This window comes from Labeo rohita, chromosome 8 (assembly GCF_022985175.1).
Source record: "Labeo rohita strain BAU-BD-2019 chromosome 8, IGBB_LRoh.1.0, whole genome shotgun sequence".
Lineage (NCBI taxonomy): Eukaryota > Metazoa > Chordata > Actinopteri > Cypriniformes > Cyprinidae > Labeo > Labeo rohita.
The window spans coordinates 8,588,099-8,604,505 of NC_066876.1; the positions used below are offsets into that span (position 1 = coordinate 8,588,099).

Genomic DNA, 16,407 nt, shown 5'->3' on the forward strand with positions numbered 1-16,407 from the left:
CTTCTCCTAGTTCATCACTCACTCTCAATGATTTATTTCTCTTTTCTCAATCTTACACACTTCATTTTCATAGCAGCACAAGACTTGTCCTCGTCTGGTCTCACCTCATGCTTTCTGCTGTTTAAACTGTCAGTTGTGAATGTGTTTTCTTCACTCCTCCTCTGTTTTGAAATAGTCTGGTTGGTGTTTGGCAAAAATGCCTCATCGTACACTCTCACACACACACTGTAAGACTATACCGTTTAAGACTGGTTTGCCCTACTGAGCCAAACCACTGAATTATTAAGAACGAAACTGGCTCTCCAAGATCCAGTGGAAAATAGACACTTCTGGAAAACGGCACGTATGCATAAAAGAGTTCAGGTAATTAGAATTCACTCTTTAAAATTCATACACACTCGGGCGGTTGTACCCGATAAAGTTATTAGCATTTTGTTGCTTTTATGATGGTGGTGTGGCCTGGTGGTTAAAGACCTGGATGTACTATAGGTTTAAACCGCACAATGGTGGATTGAAAAATAATCACTGTTGTGCTCTTTAAACGTCAAGTTGCTCCAGTATGATTATAGATTAAAGCATAAACTAGTTATGAATGCATAAATGATTAAATATGATAAAAATCTATACAAATAAATAGAAAAAATATGTATTCCTGATACTCATAAACTGCAACAAAATTGAATCATAAATCATGTGTATCAATGTCAGCTCAAAATGAATGCCAAATTGTTTTATTGTCTTGTTGTTCATGCCAAATCCTGGCTTGCACATCTTAAGTCTAATAAATCAGAGCATCAGTACTTTGTACTGTACAGTGATGATCTGTAATTGTCAGTATCCTGTAGCACAGTTCTTGAGAAGACACTGGATGCAACATCTGAGTAAATTATAAATCAAAAAGGTTAATGGCTGTAAAATTTAGGTCATGGTCAACAACATAATTTTATATGTTCTTAATGATTTTATTGCTGTTATATTGTGTTTTGTATTATACAGATTTGTATATAGCCTTTATCACAGCTAACTTATTCGCAAAGTATATTCATATGTAATTTATAATCAATTTGTTTAATTTATAATTATAATAATCCAATTAATAAGTTATTTTTAATAACAATTAACTTTTTATCTCACAATTCTGACATTTTTATTTTCTCAGACTTGTGAAATATAAAGTAAATATAAAATTGTGAGCTATAAAGTCAGAATTGCAAGATATAAACTTTCTGTCTTTTTTTTTTTTTCAGAATTGCGAAATTGAGAGGCAATTGTGATTTATTATCAGAATTTTGAGACATAAACTTGCAATTCTGAGAACATCAGTCATTTTTTCCCTTTAAAATTAGACTGCATAACTCACAATTCACTGAAAAAGTCAGAATTGTGAGAAATATACAAAAATTTGAGGGGGAAAAATACATTTGTGAGTTTTTCTCGCAATTCTGACTTTGTTTATATCATGCAATTCTTAGAAAAAAGACAGAATTGAGATTAAAAAAAAAGTCACAAACTTTTAATTCACCGAAGAATTCTGAAAGAAGTGTAACATGGTTTTCACAAAAATATTAAGCACCTCATTTGTTTTCAACATTTAAAATACTACTACTACTACTGCTACTACTATAAATAATTGTTTTTTTAGCAGCAAATCGGCATATTAGAATGATTTCTGAAGGATCATGTGACACTGGAGACTGAAGGAATGATGCTGAAAATTCAGCTTTGCATCACAGAAATATATTTAATTTTAATATATATTCAAATAGAAAACAGTTATTTTAAATTGTAATATTATTTCACAATATTACTGTTTTTACTGTATTTTTGATCAAATAAATGCAGCCTTGGTGAGCATCTTGGTGACTTACTTCAAAAACATAAAAATCTTACCCTAAACTTTTGAACAGTAGTGTATATTATATATGAATATACCCTAAAATCACAAAGTTTAAGCTTTATGGTATTTTTTTGTATTATTGATTTATTTTATCTGTTTATTTATTTATTTATTTATTTTTTACTTTACTTAGTCACTCTTTTACATAGGTTGTCTACAAAATTGTGTCCCTAGACCACAAAACCAGTCATAAGGGTAATTTTTTATTTTATTTATTTTTTTTAAATTAAGATTTATACATCATCAGGAAGCTGAATAAATAAGCCTTCCAATATTGGAAATATTGAGAAAATCTGCTTTAATATTTATGGTAGGAAATCTACAAAATATCTTTATGGAACATGATCTTTACTTAATATCCTAATGATTTTTGGCATGAAAGAGAAAAATCATTCAATTTGACCCATACAATGAATTTTTGGCTATTGCTACAAATATATATTTGTGGTCCAGGGACACAATTCACCTGTGATATCTGAATTTAAATTTTTGGGTGTTCTGTCCCTTTAAGGATAAACACTTAAGGGGCTTTGTGAAATCTCAAGGGCCAGTAGTTTGAGACCCTTGCTCTAAATCTTACACTTTCATGACAGATCTCAGAATAGGCCATGTTTCTCAGTTCAAGTCCTCCGCCTTAGTTTATTTGTCAGTGATCTGTTATCAAAGAATTTCTCAAGTCTAAAGTCACATTCTCACTGAGTCACTGCTGTCTTCCTCTAGTTGGCCATGTATGGCCAGACACGCATAAGCAGTGGCTCGTCAAAAAACAGCGGGGCGGGAGCGCAGGGAGGACAGAGTGAAATGAGAGGAGGAACGTCAGGAGGTGGATATGGTTTAGTCTTTGAATTCGCCAGTCTTTAACCCCGTGCTGTGAAATATCACCTTATGGCCACAAAAGGCTGACTGCCTATTCAAACGCTCTTTAGTGAAGGCAGCCAAAAGTGAGCCGGGCCTCTGCACACAGTCTGTACGTCACCATAGCAACCCTTGTCAACCAGGAAGTCCTGTAGTGGTAGAGCGAGTGAGAGAGTAAGTGAGAGTGCATATATGTGTCAGTATGTGAGAGGGACTTAACAGAGGTGAAGTAGACTGGAGAAAAAAACCAGTGAGAGAGGAAAGAACTGACTGAAAGCAGACACAGAGAGAGAAGAAAAGTACAGAAAGAGCAGGTTGGACCTGAAAGGTTATTTTACACAAAGCAGACCAAGCAGCACTTTGGGAATTGTGTGTGGCATCCTGGGAAATCTGTGCGTGGCTGCGCTGTCACACACTTGCACACCCACACGAGCCGGTGAGTTGATTTCTCTTCCATCTGACAGCCTGTAAAACAGTCAAATGATCACGTAAAGCGACTCATTTATTCATGCAGTTATTCTGTTTGGCGGGGTTGTGTTGACGCGGTAGTCCGCATTACGTCTGAAGTTGATTCTTAACTCTCTTTGAAGGATTAAGGGTCTTTGGTGGGATTTGGGAAGTTTTCAAAGCAGCAGGAAAGAGCATAAATGCTGCAGACAAGCCAAAGTCTGGAGTCCCATATGCTGTTCTGCCTTCATGGTTGTATGTGTGTTTAAAGTAATTTGATTTTGAGTGGCTGGACTTCATTGAGACAGTTAATGTTGTTTTGCCTGTACTGAATTTGCCTTTTTAGAGTGGTGTGATTTGTTTGACATTTGATTGTTATAGTTTGACCTCAAAATCATTTGGTTCTGTACAGAGGGTGTTCCTTTGTGATTTAAGATCCACAGGACAAAAACAAATATTTGAACTCTTTGATATCATGATTTAATGTTTTAATTGTACTTTTTAAATGTACAAAATTAAAAAAGTGGTTTATGTAATTAAAACTATGATTTAAAGAAGTCATCATTCATTTTAAGTGATGTTGACTAGGGATACATCAATAAAACTGGCTGAAATTGCTAGATTATTTTGTTTAAGCTAAGGAAAAATAAGTATTAAATTAATTTAGGCATTGTATTTTTATAATAAAAGTCTAAAAATGGGATTATCATTCTTAGATCTTCTCAAAATTACATTTAATAGTGTTTTTATGTATTAATTATTTGTGTTAAAAAATAATAATAATAATAACCCTAAAGCAACATGAAATGGAAATTCACTATGTTTTCTAAATGCATCTTATTGTGACAGGTTCATTAGTGGGTGTTTAATAACATTTATAATTTTAAAGGTCATAACCAGATCTTCCGGTGTAACAACAGACTTCCCTTTTCTTACAATCGCCCGCATTCAGATCTCCATTTAATTAACATCCGATGCATAGAACCGAGTCGACACCCTTTTTTTTTTTTTTTTTTTTTTTGTTTTTTTCCGATAATCTGCTACATGTCACAATATGGAATATTGGCTATATGATATATGATAACTTAAAAAAATATTACACAACTGAGATTTTTGTGGTGCCAACATACTTTGTATCCCTTAGATATATGTGACCCTGAATATATTTGTATATATGTGACGAACAATACATTGTATGGGTCAAAATTATAGATTTTTCTTTTATGCCAAAAATCATTAGGATATTAAGTAAAGATCATGTTCCATGAAGATATTTTTTAAATTTCCTACTGTAAATATATAAAAACATATTTTTTGATTAGTGTTATTCATTGCTAAGAACTTTAAAGGTAATTTTCTCAATATTTTAATTATTTATTTATTTATTTTTTTTTTTTGCACCCTCAGATTCCAGATTTTCAAATATTGTCCTATCCTAACAAACCATACATCAATGAAAAGCTTATTCATTCAGAGTTTAGATAATGTATAGATCTCAATTTTTTAAAAAAATGACCGTTATGACTGCTTTTGTGGTCCAGGGTCACATACGCAATATGATATGATATCAAGATATCAAGCTAATATTAAGACTGAAAATGAATATGTATGAAAGATGTCAGACTGCTCGCATATTCATGCCAAGTTCTGTCATGAAACTCTAGATAGTGGAGAATGATAGATCGTTGAAGGATTAGTTCACTTCCAGAATAAAAATTTCCTGATAATTTACTAACCCTATGTCATCCAAGATTGTAATGTCTGTCTTTCTTCAGTCTAAAAGAAATTAAGGTTTTTGAGGAAAACATTCCAGGATTTTTTTTTCCATATAGTGGACTTCAGTGGTGGCCAACGAGTTGAGGGTCTTATATAGCGACACGATCTGTCATTTAAAAAAAAAACAAAAAAAACAATATACTTTTTAACCACAAATGCACATCTTGCACTAGCTTAACATCATGCATTACGTAATCACGCATGTGACGTAGGCGGAAGTACTTAATGGGATGCAACAATAGAGTTAGTCCATGGTTCAATACGTACCTCGGGTTTTAACCATGGTTTTTGGTTCGGTTTGGTTCTGAAATCTTGCCACTTCAGTGTTTTTTTTTTTTTTGCAACAAATTAACAAAATACTCACGTAAACCTCTGTACACTGGAAAAAGTGTGGTTTAGTATATGTCTGCTTAATTTTTTCATTCATACTGGATGCCAGAGGGCGCCCTCATGCAGAAAATCCACATATGCGTCAAGAAGTAGCGCTGATGACGTTCCATTCCAGCTTCTCTAATATGGATAAAGGCATGGCTATTGCTGTAACTGATTAAAACCAAGATATAACGTTAAATGTTTTGAATGACGAAATGTAAGGACAGTAAACACTCATCGGCAATAATATATAGTTTATCTGTGTTCTTCAAGCCACTCGTGTATTTTCATAAGACATTGCTAATCGACATACAGAGAATATGAGTATACAATTTATTGTCTGCCTCATTCTGTGATAAGAATCCACATCAGTCACATAAGGAAGTTATTTCAGACACTCGACTGATGCTGTGAATTAAAAACAAGTTATAATGGTTTTTATAAGTTTTGTTTTTATAACTCTTTTGTTGGACAACAGGTTTAGAAAGGCTTATCATTGCATGTCATTAGAATGGAAGATGCTCTGCGTGTGTTGCCATGTGAAATCGCGGGCACATATACAGCAAATTCCGAGAGAAATAAAACAAGGAAGTTATTTAAATGCAAAACTGAAAAACTGCAATTCACAAGTGCGTATTGAACCGTGGATGTCGTACAGAACGGTTCAATATTATGTTAAGTATTGTGACATCCCTAGTACTGACCCAGTATTTACAAAGCAAGCATGCAAAGAAAGTCAAACGCCCTTTACAAAAAGGTAAAACAACGATATCAGTCGATTTTGAATGAGATGGAGTTTTTCACCCTACCCTACCTTTTAGAACTGAAGTACACCGAAGAAGATGCGTGACAAGCATTTGTTGTTAAAAACTATATACATTTTTATTTTTTTTAGAAAATGACAGATTGTTTCACTAGATAAGACCCTTATTCCTCAGCTGGGATCGTAGAGCCCTTTGAAGTTTCATTGAAACTGCAATTTGGACCGTTGATCCCCATTAAAGTCCATATGGGGAAAAATCCTGGAATGTTTTCCTCAAAAACCTGTATTTCTTTTTGACTAAAGACATGAACATCTTGGATGAGATGGTGGTGAGTAAATTATCAATAATTTTTTATTCTGGAAGTGAACTAATCCTTTAATGCAAACTGATGATATTCACAGCATTAAAATACTTTGCACAAGATGATTGGTTCATGTTGCATGCGCAGCCAGTGAGCTTGCTGCTTTACATTTAAATTTGATGGTTAGCATTCACTAGAGAATTTCACCACCCTCCACCACCCCAGCTCCACCTGTATAGATCTGCTACGGCTTATTATATATGCTATTTGTGCAGCAGTATAGGCGTATATATTAGTAGTAGCAAGTTACTGTTGATTTGCAGCAGTAGCAATAATCTACAACAACAGCAATAACGAAATACACTGTCATATCCATTACCACATAGTTTTCATGATTGAACTATAGTTTATGCTATAGTTAGGGTTAGAGGTTTTCCCAGAGTCATTGACTGACAGCTTAATCTCATTGACTATGAACTGCATTTTTACACGTCTGTCTGGGTGTTTCCCACCTTTGTAAGGCAAATGAGAGCAGACTTCAGTGTCAGCTCCAATAGTGTGTGTTCCAGTGACAAAAGCATGGAGTGAGTCCCTGTGTGACAGACCAAAGGCTCTTCTGTCAGGTCCATCAGAAAGCCTTCAGCAGCACACACTGATCTCTCTGAGAATATTCTCATATGCTACGTGTGTGTGCACGAGTGCTTTAGTACCCATTACATAAGCATGACATGTTATGGGGGCCCTCATGGTATGGGGCATTTCCCAGGCTCTGATCTATAGTGCATATACATAAGGGTACAAAAAAGGTAATTGTCTTTACATCGAGACGTCTTGCGGATTGGAATCACCTTCAACAGGTTCATACAAGTATTTCACGGCTTCCACGCTTTGTAGAGTGTTGTTGATTTTTGGATGGTCCATGTGAAGGAGTCCATTTTGGCTCATGGCTATCAAATTGTTTGTGAGATTCATCCCCCCGAGTCGAGCGATGGACGACCATACATGGTGATCAGATGGACCTGCTGCTGATTAATGTGTGTATCATGTATTAACGGGAAATTGTAAACAGACGCACAGCAGGGCCTTGTATGGCATCCTCTCGCATTTATCAAAAGGTCGAGTGTAACAGACCTGTAAAAGAGAGAGATGGGAGAAGTAAGCAGTGAAACAGATGAGAGGGATTTTGAAGGACTTAATGGACTTTGATTTGTTCTGCTGTTTTTGTTATTTTTAATTTTAAAATATTTTCTCTTATTGCACTATTACGTACATGCAGAACCAACCATTAAAAAGCCATTTGTCGAGTGATTCCCCTGAGAAGTGTAACTTATGAAATCTTTCTCGCAATATCGTCTCCGTGTTTGATGTCCAGGTGTTTGTCCTCCATCTGTGGCGTGGGTTGTCTCAGTTTGTTTCAGCAGGGATGGTTTGTTTGGACATATCTGTATTTTCTAAACATTGCTGTTTGTTTGAGCATCCAACCAGTCTGGCATAGCAACAGCTGAACCAATGGAGTGAGTTTGGGGCAGGGCTACCTTTTTGTTCAACCAGTGGCAGAAGGGGGGAGTGTTTAGGAAACCTGTCTGAAAATGATCATTATTTTTGTAATTTATGTTTCACACAGAAATGACACTTTTCCAATTTAATTATTTGTATTCTCTCTGTGTTTCTAAAGCCCAATGTATAGGTCCTGCTTCAGTTTTGATGCAAATGGCAGCGAATATGTACAGCTGAATGTATAGCCTTTCCAATTATACTTTTAATTTAACAGCATTTATGAACGCAATTGGTCGATGTAGGGGATTTTGAAGGACTTATTGGATGTTTGCATTGTTCTGTAGTTTTTGTTATTTTTAATATTATTTAATATTTAATAAAACACTTTCTTTATTCCACTGTAAAATGCAGAGACACTTATAAGAACACTATTCAGGGGAATTATATAACAAATAGTGTAACTTATGAAATCTTTCTCACAATATTGCCTCAGTGTTTGATGTCCAGGTGTTTGGTCTCCATCTGTGACGTGGGTTGTCTGAGTTTGTTTTAGCAGAGACTGCTTATTTGGATATATCTGTATTTTCTAAATATTGCTGTTTGTTTGAGCGTCCGACCAGCCTGGCATAACAACAGCTCGACCAATGGAGTGAGTTTGGGGCGGGGCTACTTGTTTGTTCTCCCAATGGCAGAAGGGTTTGAAAACAACCATTATTTTTGTAATTATGTTTCACACAGAAATTACACTTTAATTATTTGTCTTCATAATTTTTTCTCTGTGCTAAAGCCCACAGTGTAAGTCATACTTTAGTTCTGACGTGAATGCCAGCAAATGTGTAGCTGAATGTATAAACTTTTAAACTATACCTTTAATTTAAAAGCGTATGTGAACACAACTGGTCGATGTAAGGGGATTTTGAACGACTTATTGGATGTTTGCTTTTTTCTGTAGCTTTTGTTATTTATAATTTTACTTTCTTTAATAAAACACCTTCTTTTATTCCATTATAATATGCAGAGACACTTATAAGAACATTATTTGTTGCATAATTCCCCTGAAAAGTGTAACTTATGAATTCGTCCCACAATATCGCCTCAGTGTTTGATGTCCAGGTGTTTGTCCTCCATCAGGTGTTTGTACTCTTAGTTTGTTTCAGAAGAGAATGTTTATTTCGACTTTTCTGTATTTTCAAAAAAATTCAGTTTATTTGAGCATCCGACCAGCCTGGCATAGCAACAGCTTGACCGATGGAGTGAGTTTGGGGCGGGCCTACTTGTTTGTTCACCCAATGGCAGAAGGGGAGAGTGTTTAGCAAACCTGTTTGAAAACAGTCATTATTTTTGTAATTGTTTCACACAGAAATTATTGCTGTTTGTTTGAGCATCTGACCAGCCTTGCGCAGCAACAGCTCGACCAATGGATTGAGCTTGGGGTGGGGCTACCTGTTTGTTCAACCAATGGCAGAAGGGGGGAGTGTTCAGGAAACCTGTTTGAAAACAATCATTATTTTTGAAATTATTTTACACAAAAATGACACCCCTTCGCTTTAATTATTTGTCTTTATAATTTTCTCTCTGTTTGTAAAGCCCAAAGTACTACTTGAGTTTTGACATGAACGTCAGCAAATGCGTTTTGCTGAATGTATAGCCTTTCAAACAGTCTTTCATTTGAAAGCGTATGTGAAAACAATTGGTCAAAGTGGGGAATTAGGTTTCACACAAAAATGAAACTTCTCTACTTTAATTATTTGTCTTCATAATTTCTTTCTCTCTGTGTTTCTAAAGTTTTAACGCAAATGCCAGCGAATGTATATAGCTGAATGTATAGCTTTTAATTTGATTGCATTTGTGAACACATTTGAATTTGGTGGTTTCTTTTTTCTCTGTAGTCAAAGAAAAAAAATATTTTCTCTTATTCTATTATGACATGCAGAGACAACTATAATAACTATATTTCCCACAATATCATCTCAGTGTTTGATGTCCAGGTGTTTGCCATCCATCTGTGGCGTGGGATGTCTCAGTTTGTTTCCGCAGAGACTGTTTGTTTGGACATTTTTGTGTCATCTAAACATTATTTGTTTGAGCATCCAACCAGCCTGGCATAGCAACAGTTCAACCAGTGGAGTGCATTAGGGGCGTAGCTACATGTTTGTTCAACCAATGGCAGGAGGAGTGAGCGTTTAGGAAACCTATTAGAAAACAACCATTATTTTTGCAATTATGTGTCGCCAAGCAATGATACTTTTCTGTTTTAATGTTTGTGTTACTTTTCTCTCTCTGTTTCTGACCATGTTCTTGTCTTTGTTATTCTTCAGTGAATGCATATAGATAAACGCATAGCAATTCAAAATAAAATTTGATAGCGTGCATAAACACAGACACTTGACATGTACAAGAAGGATTCATTTTTGTCCAGTGTCTGTGCTATTTCCAGACGTTATGACTGATGAAATATCTTTGTACTTGTTTGAAATTGCAGGTCTCTTTTAACCTCCTCACACAATGTGGCCTCTGTTATTGTTGTGTCTCCAGTAGTATATTGAAGGTGTTGTTCTGTCTCATATGTTTCTTTTTTGAGTGTGAAACAACAGGCCAGGCCAGTGTTGCCACCTTGTAGACAAACTAATCAGTGCAAGCTGAGTATACAAACTATACATGGTTAGAAAAATCTGACATTTGGGACCAAAGTCTTGATTGGGATGTGTACACTTTGACCTAAACGGTGGTTGATGTCACACAGTGTGCCTTTGTTTTTTACCCAAGAACTTACTGGGATCATATCGCCCAGTCAGACAAGCAAAACATGGGGAAAAAAGGACTGTAAAAATCATACAGTGTGGCCCTGGAGTAAGTGATATGATCTCAACATGATGTCAGATCTTTTGGCTCAATCTTATCTCATACTATGCTTTGTCTATCTACTCTCTTTTATCTCTCGAACACACACACACACACGCGTTGTGTTTTCATGTTTTATGGGGACATTCCGTAGGCATAATTGTTTTTATACTGTACTAACCGTATTTTCTATCACCCTACACCTAAACCTAGCCCTCACAGGAGACTGTGCACACTTTTACTTTCTGGAAAAAAACTCATTCTGCATGATTTATAAGCCTGTTTCCTCATGGGGACCTAAAAAATGTCCACTAAAGGTCAAAATTTACTGATATTACTATCCTTGTGGGGACATTTGGTCCCCATAACGTGATAAATACCAGGTAGACACGCACACACACATTTACAGCATCTCTATGTTTTAACAGTACAGAGAAAGTAAAGCTCTCTTAGCCATCCACATTCATTTGATAAACAAAGTGGCAAAAGATTCATGTGACTCACTCAGATGATATCAGGCAATAGAGAGGACTGCTGATCAACTATGTATGAGGATTAATACAAAATATTCTAATTTGCATTTATGACTTACAGAATGAAATACATAATTCAGTGAAATACATCCGTTACCAAACGTCCTAAAGTGTATGAATTTAATTTAATTGTGTATAAAATATCATATCTGCAAATGACTCCTATATAATGCAAAGACACTGATTGATATTTAAGTTTGTCTTAGATGTCCAAATAGTTTTTGGGACCACTAAATGTGTGTACAAAATACTAATTATATAATGGATGCGAATCTAGTGTAAACATATCCTGAATAGAGAGGCACAGTTAATTACTCGTCTTGAAAGCATACTATTTACTGTATCTGCTGATATATTTATATAAACTACATGATGGAATGGTCAACTGCTCCAGAGCAATAAACAAACCAGCCCACGCTCAGGACATTTTCCAAATGCTTTCGTGAAAATGAATGGAGATGCAGGATAGAGTTCATTTGATCACCCGCTAGGGAACAGTGTGCAAGCGCTCTCATTGGACAGCTGAGAATCACCAATATGGTCAAAAATGTCCTGAGTCTGAGACACAATTCTTAGCAAAGGTCTACAAATGGTTTTAATGACTCACGGTTATTCAACAAGCCTGTTAATGATTAAACAGACACTTTTAAAGATTCCTAAAGAAGTTATAAATGTCTGCATATTCACTTTGGTGTCTCTCCCAGTGGAAAAATAAAAAATGGTCAATGTTTAGTTATAGTCACCAAGGTGAAAATATGACCAAAGAGAGAATATGATTTCAGAAATCTTATAGTCACATCATGGATCAAATCTATGTTTAGTCATTTTTTGTATGCATGAGTACGTCATTTGATTCAGTTTAGGGTTTTCTCACAACAAAGAATGAACTTGCTATTGTTATAAAGGTCAAACGGACAAATTTGACAAGTTTTTGTCTCTGGATTTTGACACGGGAACAATGAAATCTTGTCAGTACAGTTCTATTGATAAAAGCTCTGTGCGTAGTTAAACTCATTCTGAAAAGCAGAAGCGTTTAGCCTCAAACTGACCTGTGCCTCTTTTGACCTTTGATCTTTGGACAATGATGTCACGATTTAAACTGCTGTCAACAAGACAAATGAATCACCATTCCACTCCTTCACTGATAATAATGCTAGTGGCATGCATGTTCAACAGGCTTCACTGCAAATCATCTTTTTTCATCAGTATTTTCCCAGTATCTTTTTTCTGATTTTTTAAAAATATATTTAAAAAAAGAAATACGTATAGTGCAAACAATATGTACTGTTGTAAGATACTTAATTGCTTGTTAATTTGTGACTCAAGGTCACAAAACCAGTCATAAGGGTACATTTTTTTTCAAATATTTGAAAATCTGAAATCTGCGGGTGCAAAAAAAATAGATACATTTACGGTAGGAAATGTACAAAATATCTTCATGGGACACAATCTTTACTTTATATCCTAATGATTTTTGGCATAAAAAAAAAAAGTGATCATTTTGACCCGTATTGTTGGCTATTGCTACAAATATACCCATGCTACTTATGACTGGTTTTGTGGTCCAGGGTCACATTTATAATTTAAATAGCATGCTAATGAACTCGTAACATCAAATAACACACTACAGTTAAAATCACTGAAGTATTCTCTGGTTTTGAAACAAGTAGCTTGAAGCACGCAGGCCTTGGTCACTATAAACAAATTAGCGATTGTCTTTCTTATCAAATGCAATCATGTGTACGTGTTCATGTGTGCTAAAACAAGCTGTCACTTCACAGCTGTCATGCTAAAACAAACGGTCACTTCACAGCTGCCACACGCACCCTTGCGTTAGCAGTCATTGTCTTTGAGGACTGATGTGTCTCCTACAATATTTCCAGTTCACGCTCTCAATCGCATGTCTTTATAACTGATTAAATTGGTGTATTTAAACACTTAGGCCAACTTGTGGCCAAAGAGCATCTGTAAAAACTTATCATACCCAGCATAAGACATGTGACACAATATTATGTAAGAGCTGTTCATTTTTGTTTGAATTGTAGTGCACTCCTACCTACTGAAGTCACTGGATCTGCTGAGTGGACGGGTGGAGCTCGTTCACTAATGTTCCACAAGTCAATCATTCATGCCAAAACTCGGACTATGTAACTGGTGACGTTGCCCTAAAGGAATTAGTTCAAGCAGAAATGTCATCATTTACTTATCCTAATGTTGTTCCAAATCTGCAGTACATGGGTTTCTTCTGTCAGACACAAAAGGGTAATGAACTTTAACAGGTAGTTACAACAGGGTCAGAAATTACCTTTTCCACTAACGCAATATTTTGACCTTTTTACATTTGTGAGGGCACTTTTTATATTCACTCTATTATTATAAAAACCATATGTTGTGTTTGAAGTCAAATACTTAAATTTAACCAGTTGCTTTAATCAGTATTTTAAACTGTTGTCAGTAATAATAGACTGTTTAAAATTGTATCTACAGGAGCTCATAGGACTGCAATATTATGACAAAAATCATAATTGTAAATTATTGCTTTATATGGACTAGGAGTGGGTGATTTTTCCAATTTTATGGTTTAATTTGAATTTAATGTTTTGACACGATTTTATTTTTTAGAAATCGAGGAATCGTGATATTTTGAATAGAAATATTACCAAATGTTAGAATTAGACAGTTTGACAATGTCAGTGATAACAGTAAAGAGAAAAGAATGATCCACTCGCATGCTGGCGGATGTGATTAACCGCTCACATGTGATTCGCTCATATCACTAGACGCCATTCACATAGAATGCGCTTTTGTTTTGACAAGATGCAACGTGGGCAGTGGAATTGGAAAAACATGCAAGAAGATGGGCGTGAATTTCTTTTAACTTGAGAGCCGCATTTTTTGAAAGCCGTTTCATGCATGAAACGTTGCAAGAGGGGTGAGTGCAACAGTCAAATGCGTGTTTGCATAGAAAAAACAATGGAAAAGCAGTGCAATCGAATAAAAACCTGTGAAGAATTACTGTGTGTCTAATATTTCATGTTTGTATCACAGTAACAGGCTGAAAACTGCTGTTCATAGTTTTTACACAACATTTATAGTTCATAATAGTCTACTGGTGTTATACATTTTGAATTTGAATTACCTTGACTTTTGAGTGTTTTTTTTTTTTAAACTTTTTCCTCATATTGTTTCTTAACATGCAATATGTATAATACAAGTGTTCATGTGTGTTGCACTTGGAATAGAATTTTCTTTAACTAGAGGGTTAATAAAGTAAAGTTACTTGAATCATGTTGTAGTTACATTTTCAAGTTGACTAGTTAAAAATCATAAAAAAAAAAAAAAAAGAGATCAGGTCAAACGTTTTGAAAAAATTGGGATTAAATTTTTTTTCCTTCTCGCCCAGCCCTAATATCATCATAGAAAACAATATAAAATGGTTCTGTTTTGTTTTGGGAAAGTCACATTCTAGCTTCATAGACTATTTGCATGCTGGGATGCGAGTGTGCACGCTCAGCTTTGGTGTTTTCTGTGCTTTGGTGTGTTTTCAGCGCTGACTAATCTAAGCGCCTCTAAGTTTGAAACGCTTTTGATTGGTTATAAGGCTCAACGTTGAACAAAACGGCGTGTAAAGCAATCTAATGCCATGCAAGCAAATCTAAATGGAATTCCGCGAATTGACACACTTCATTCATTTTCACATTTCATCTTAATTGGGACAGCCGTAACACATTGTTTAATTGTGCAGGAGCATTTTTGCCACAAGCTCTTGTTAATTTCCCACCCTGAGTTACAATTAATGGGGACTGAAGTTTTTACGTTTTCAAAAGCACCATAAATGTGGTCCATATAATTCAAGTCAAACTATAGTTTTATGTGTCATGCATTGAAAATGTTGCCCTTAGTGAGCTGTTAACTTCGAAATGATCCAACTCAGAAGAATAATTTGAGCTTGTGGTGGAATCATATTCCATCAGTAAACCTTATATGCAGTGCATAAGCCATATCAACTACTTTTATAGATTATTTTATGATCATTTTGGAGCGTGACTGCCCCATTCTCATTCACTTTTATTATGTTGAAAAAAAGTGACCAAGGTTTTGTCAAAAAGTCACTTTTTGTGTTTCACAGAAAAAGAAAATCATATGGTTTGGAATGGTATGTGGCTAAATAAACGATGACATAACTTTTGTGTGAACTATTCCTATAAAGTTTCCTGTGGAAAACATGATGTCACTTCACTAATAGTCTTGGATTCCCACAGAGTTTAAGCATGTGGATAGTTTTCAATGCTATTTAAAAAGAATATAAAAGAAAGGCTATAAAAGACGTAATACTGTGATTTGGTTGTTATCTCTAAAATAAAACCACCTAAAGGCGGATGGAAACATCAGTGGATGTGACACAGGAAACGTTTCAGTGATGATGTCATTGGGAGTGTGTGCTAGAAAAAATAAAAAAAGGTAACATCTGAGTTAACTAGTTTTATTAAAGTCAGAAATATTACTTATTATGGCTAAATCAACCTAAATGTACACATTTATGCCAACAAAACTAAATTTTATGGGTTTAGTGAAGTAGAAAAAGCTCTTTAAATGAGAAGTTCACTTCCAGAAAGAACATTTCCTCATCATTTACTCACCCCTATGTCATTTAAAGGAGAAGTCCACTTCCAGAACAACAATTTACAAATAATTTACTCACGCCCTTGTCATCATCATTCATGTCTTGAACATCTTGGATGACAAGATCGTAAAGAAATCGTGTTTTTTGAGGAAAGCATTTCAGGATTTTTCTCCATGTAATGGACTTCATTGGGGCCCTGATTTTGAACTTCCAAAATGTAGATTAATGCAGCTTCAAAGTGCTCTAAACGATCCCAGCCGAGAAAGAAGGGTCTTATCTAGCAAAACGATGGGTCATTTTTTTAGAAATATACTTTTTAAGCACAAAAGCTTATGTAGCACAGGCTCTGGGATGCGCGTCCATGACGCTACGTACTGTTGAATTACGTCCAGTGTTTACAAAGTGAACGTGCAAAGACTAAGAAAGTGCAAGTAAGTCAACACTGTTTACAGACAAAAAGCTTTGGTGTTTTCTGTGCTGACTAGTCTAAGCGCCTTTGA

General features: G+C 35.3%; 1 protein-coding gene across 5 annotated transcripts in view; it reads left to right on the plus strand.

The window, feature by feature from the left end:
- Positions 1-16,407, plus strand: part of sorbs3 (sorbin and SH3 domain containing 3) — a 78,937-nt gene that overhangs the window by 11,617 nt on the left and 50,913 nt on the right. Inside the window, exon 1 of one of the 5 annotated variants that reach the window (XM_051117075.1) lies at positions 2,768-3,188. The exons of the other annotated variants lie outside the window; for them this stretch is intronic. The gene's annotated coding sequence lies outside the window, so the exon portion shown is untranslated. Of the gene's footprint in view, positions 1-2,767; positions 3,189-16,407 lie in introns of those variants that run through there. 5 annotated transcript variants of the gene reach the window in all.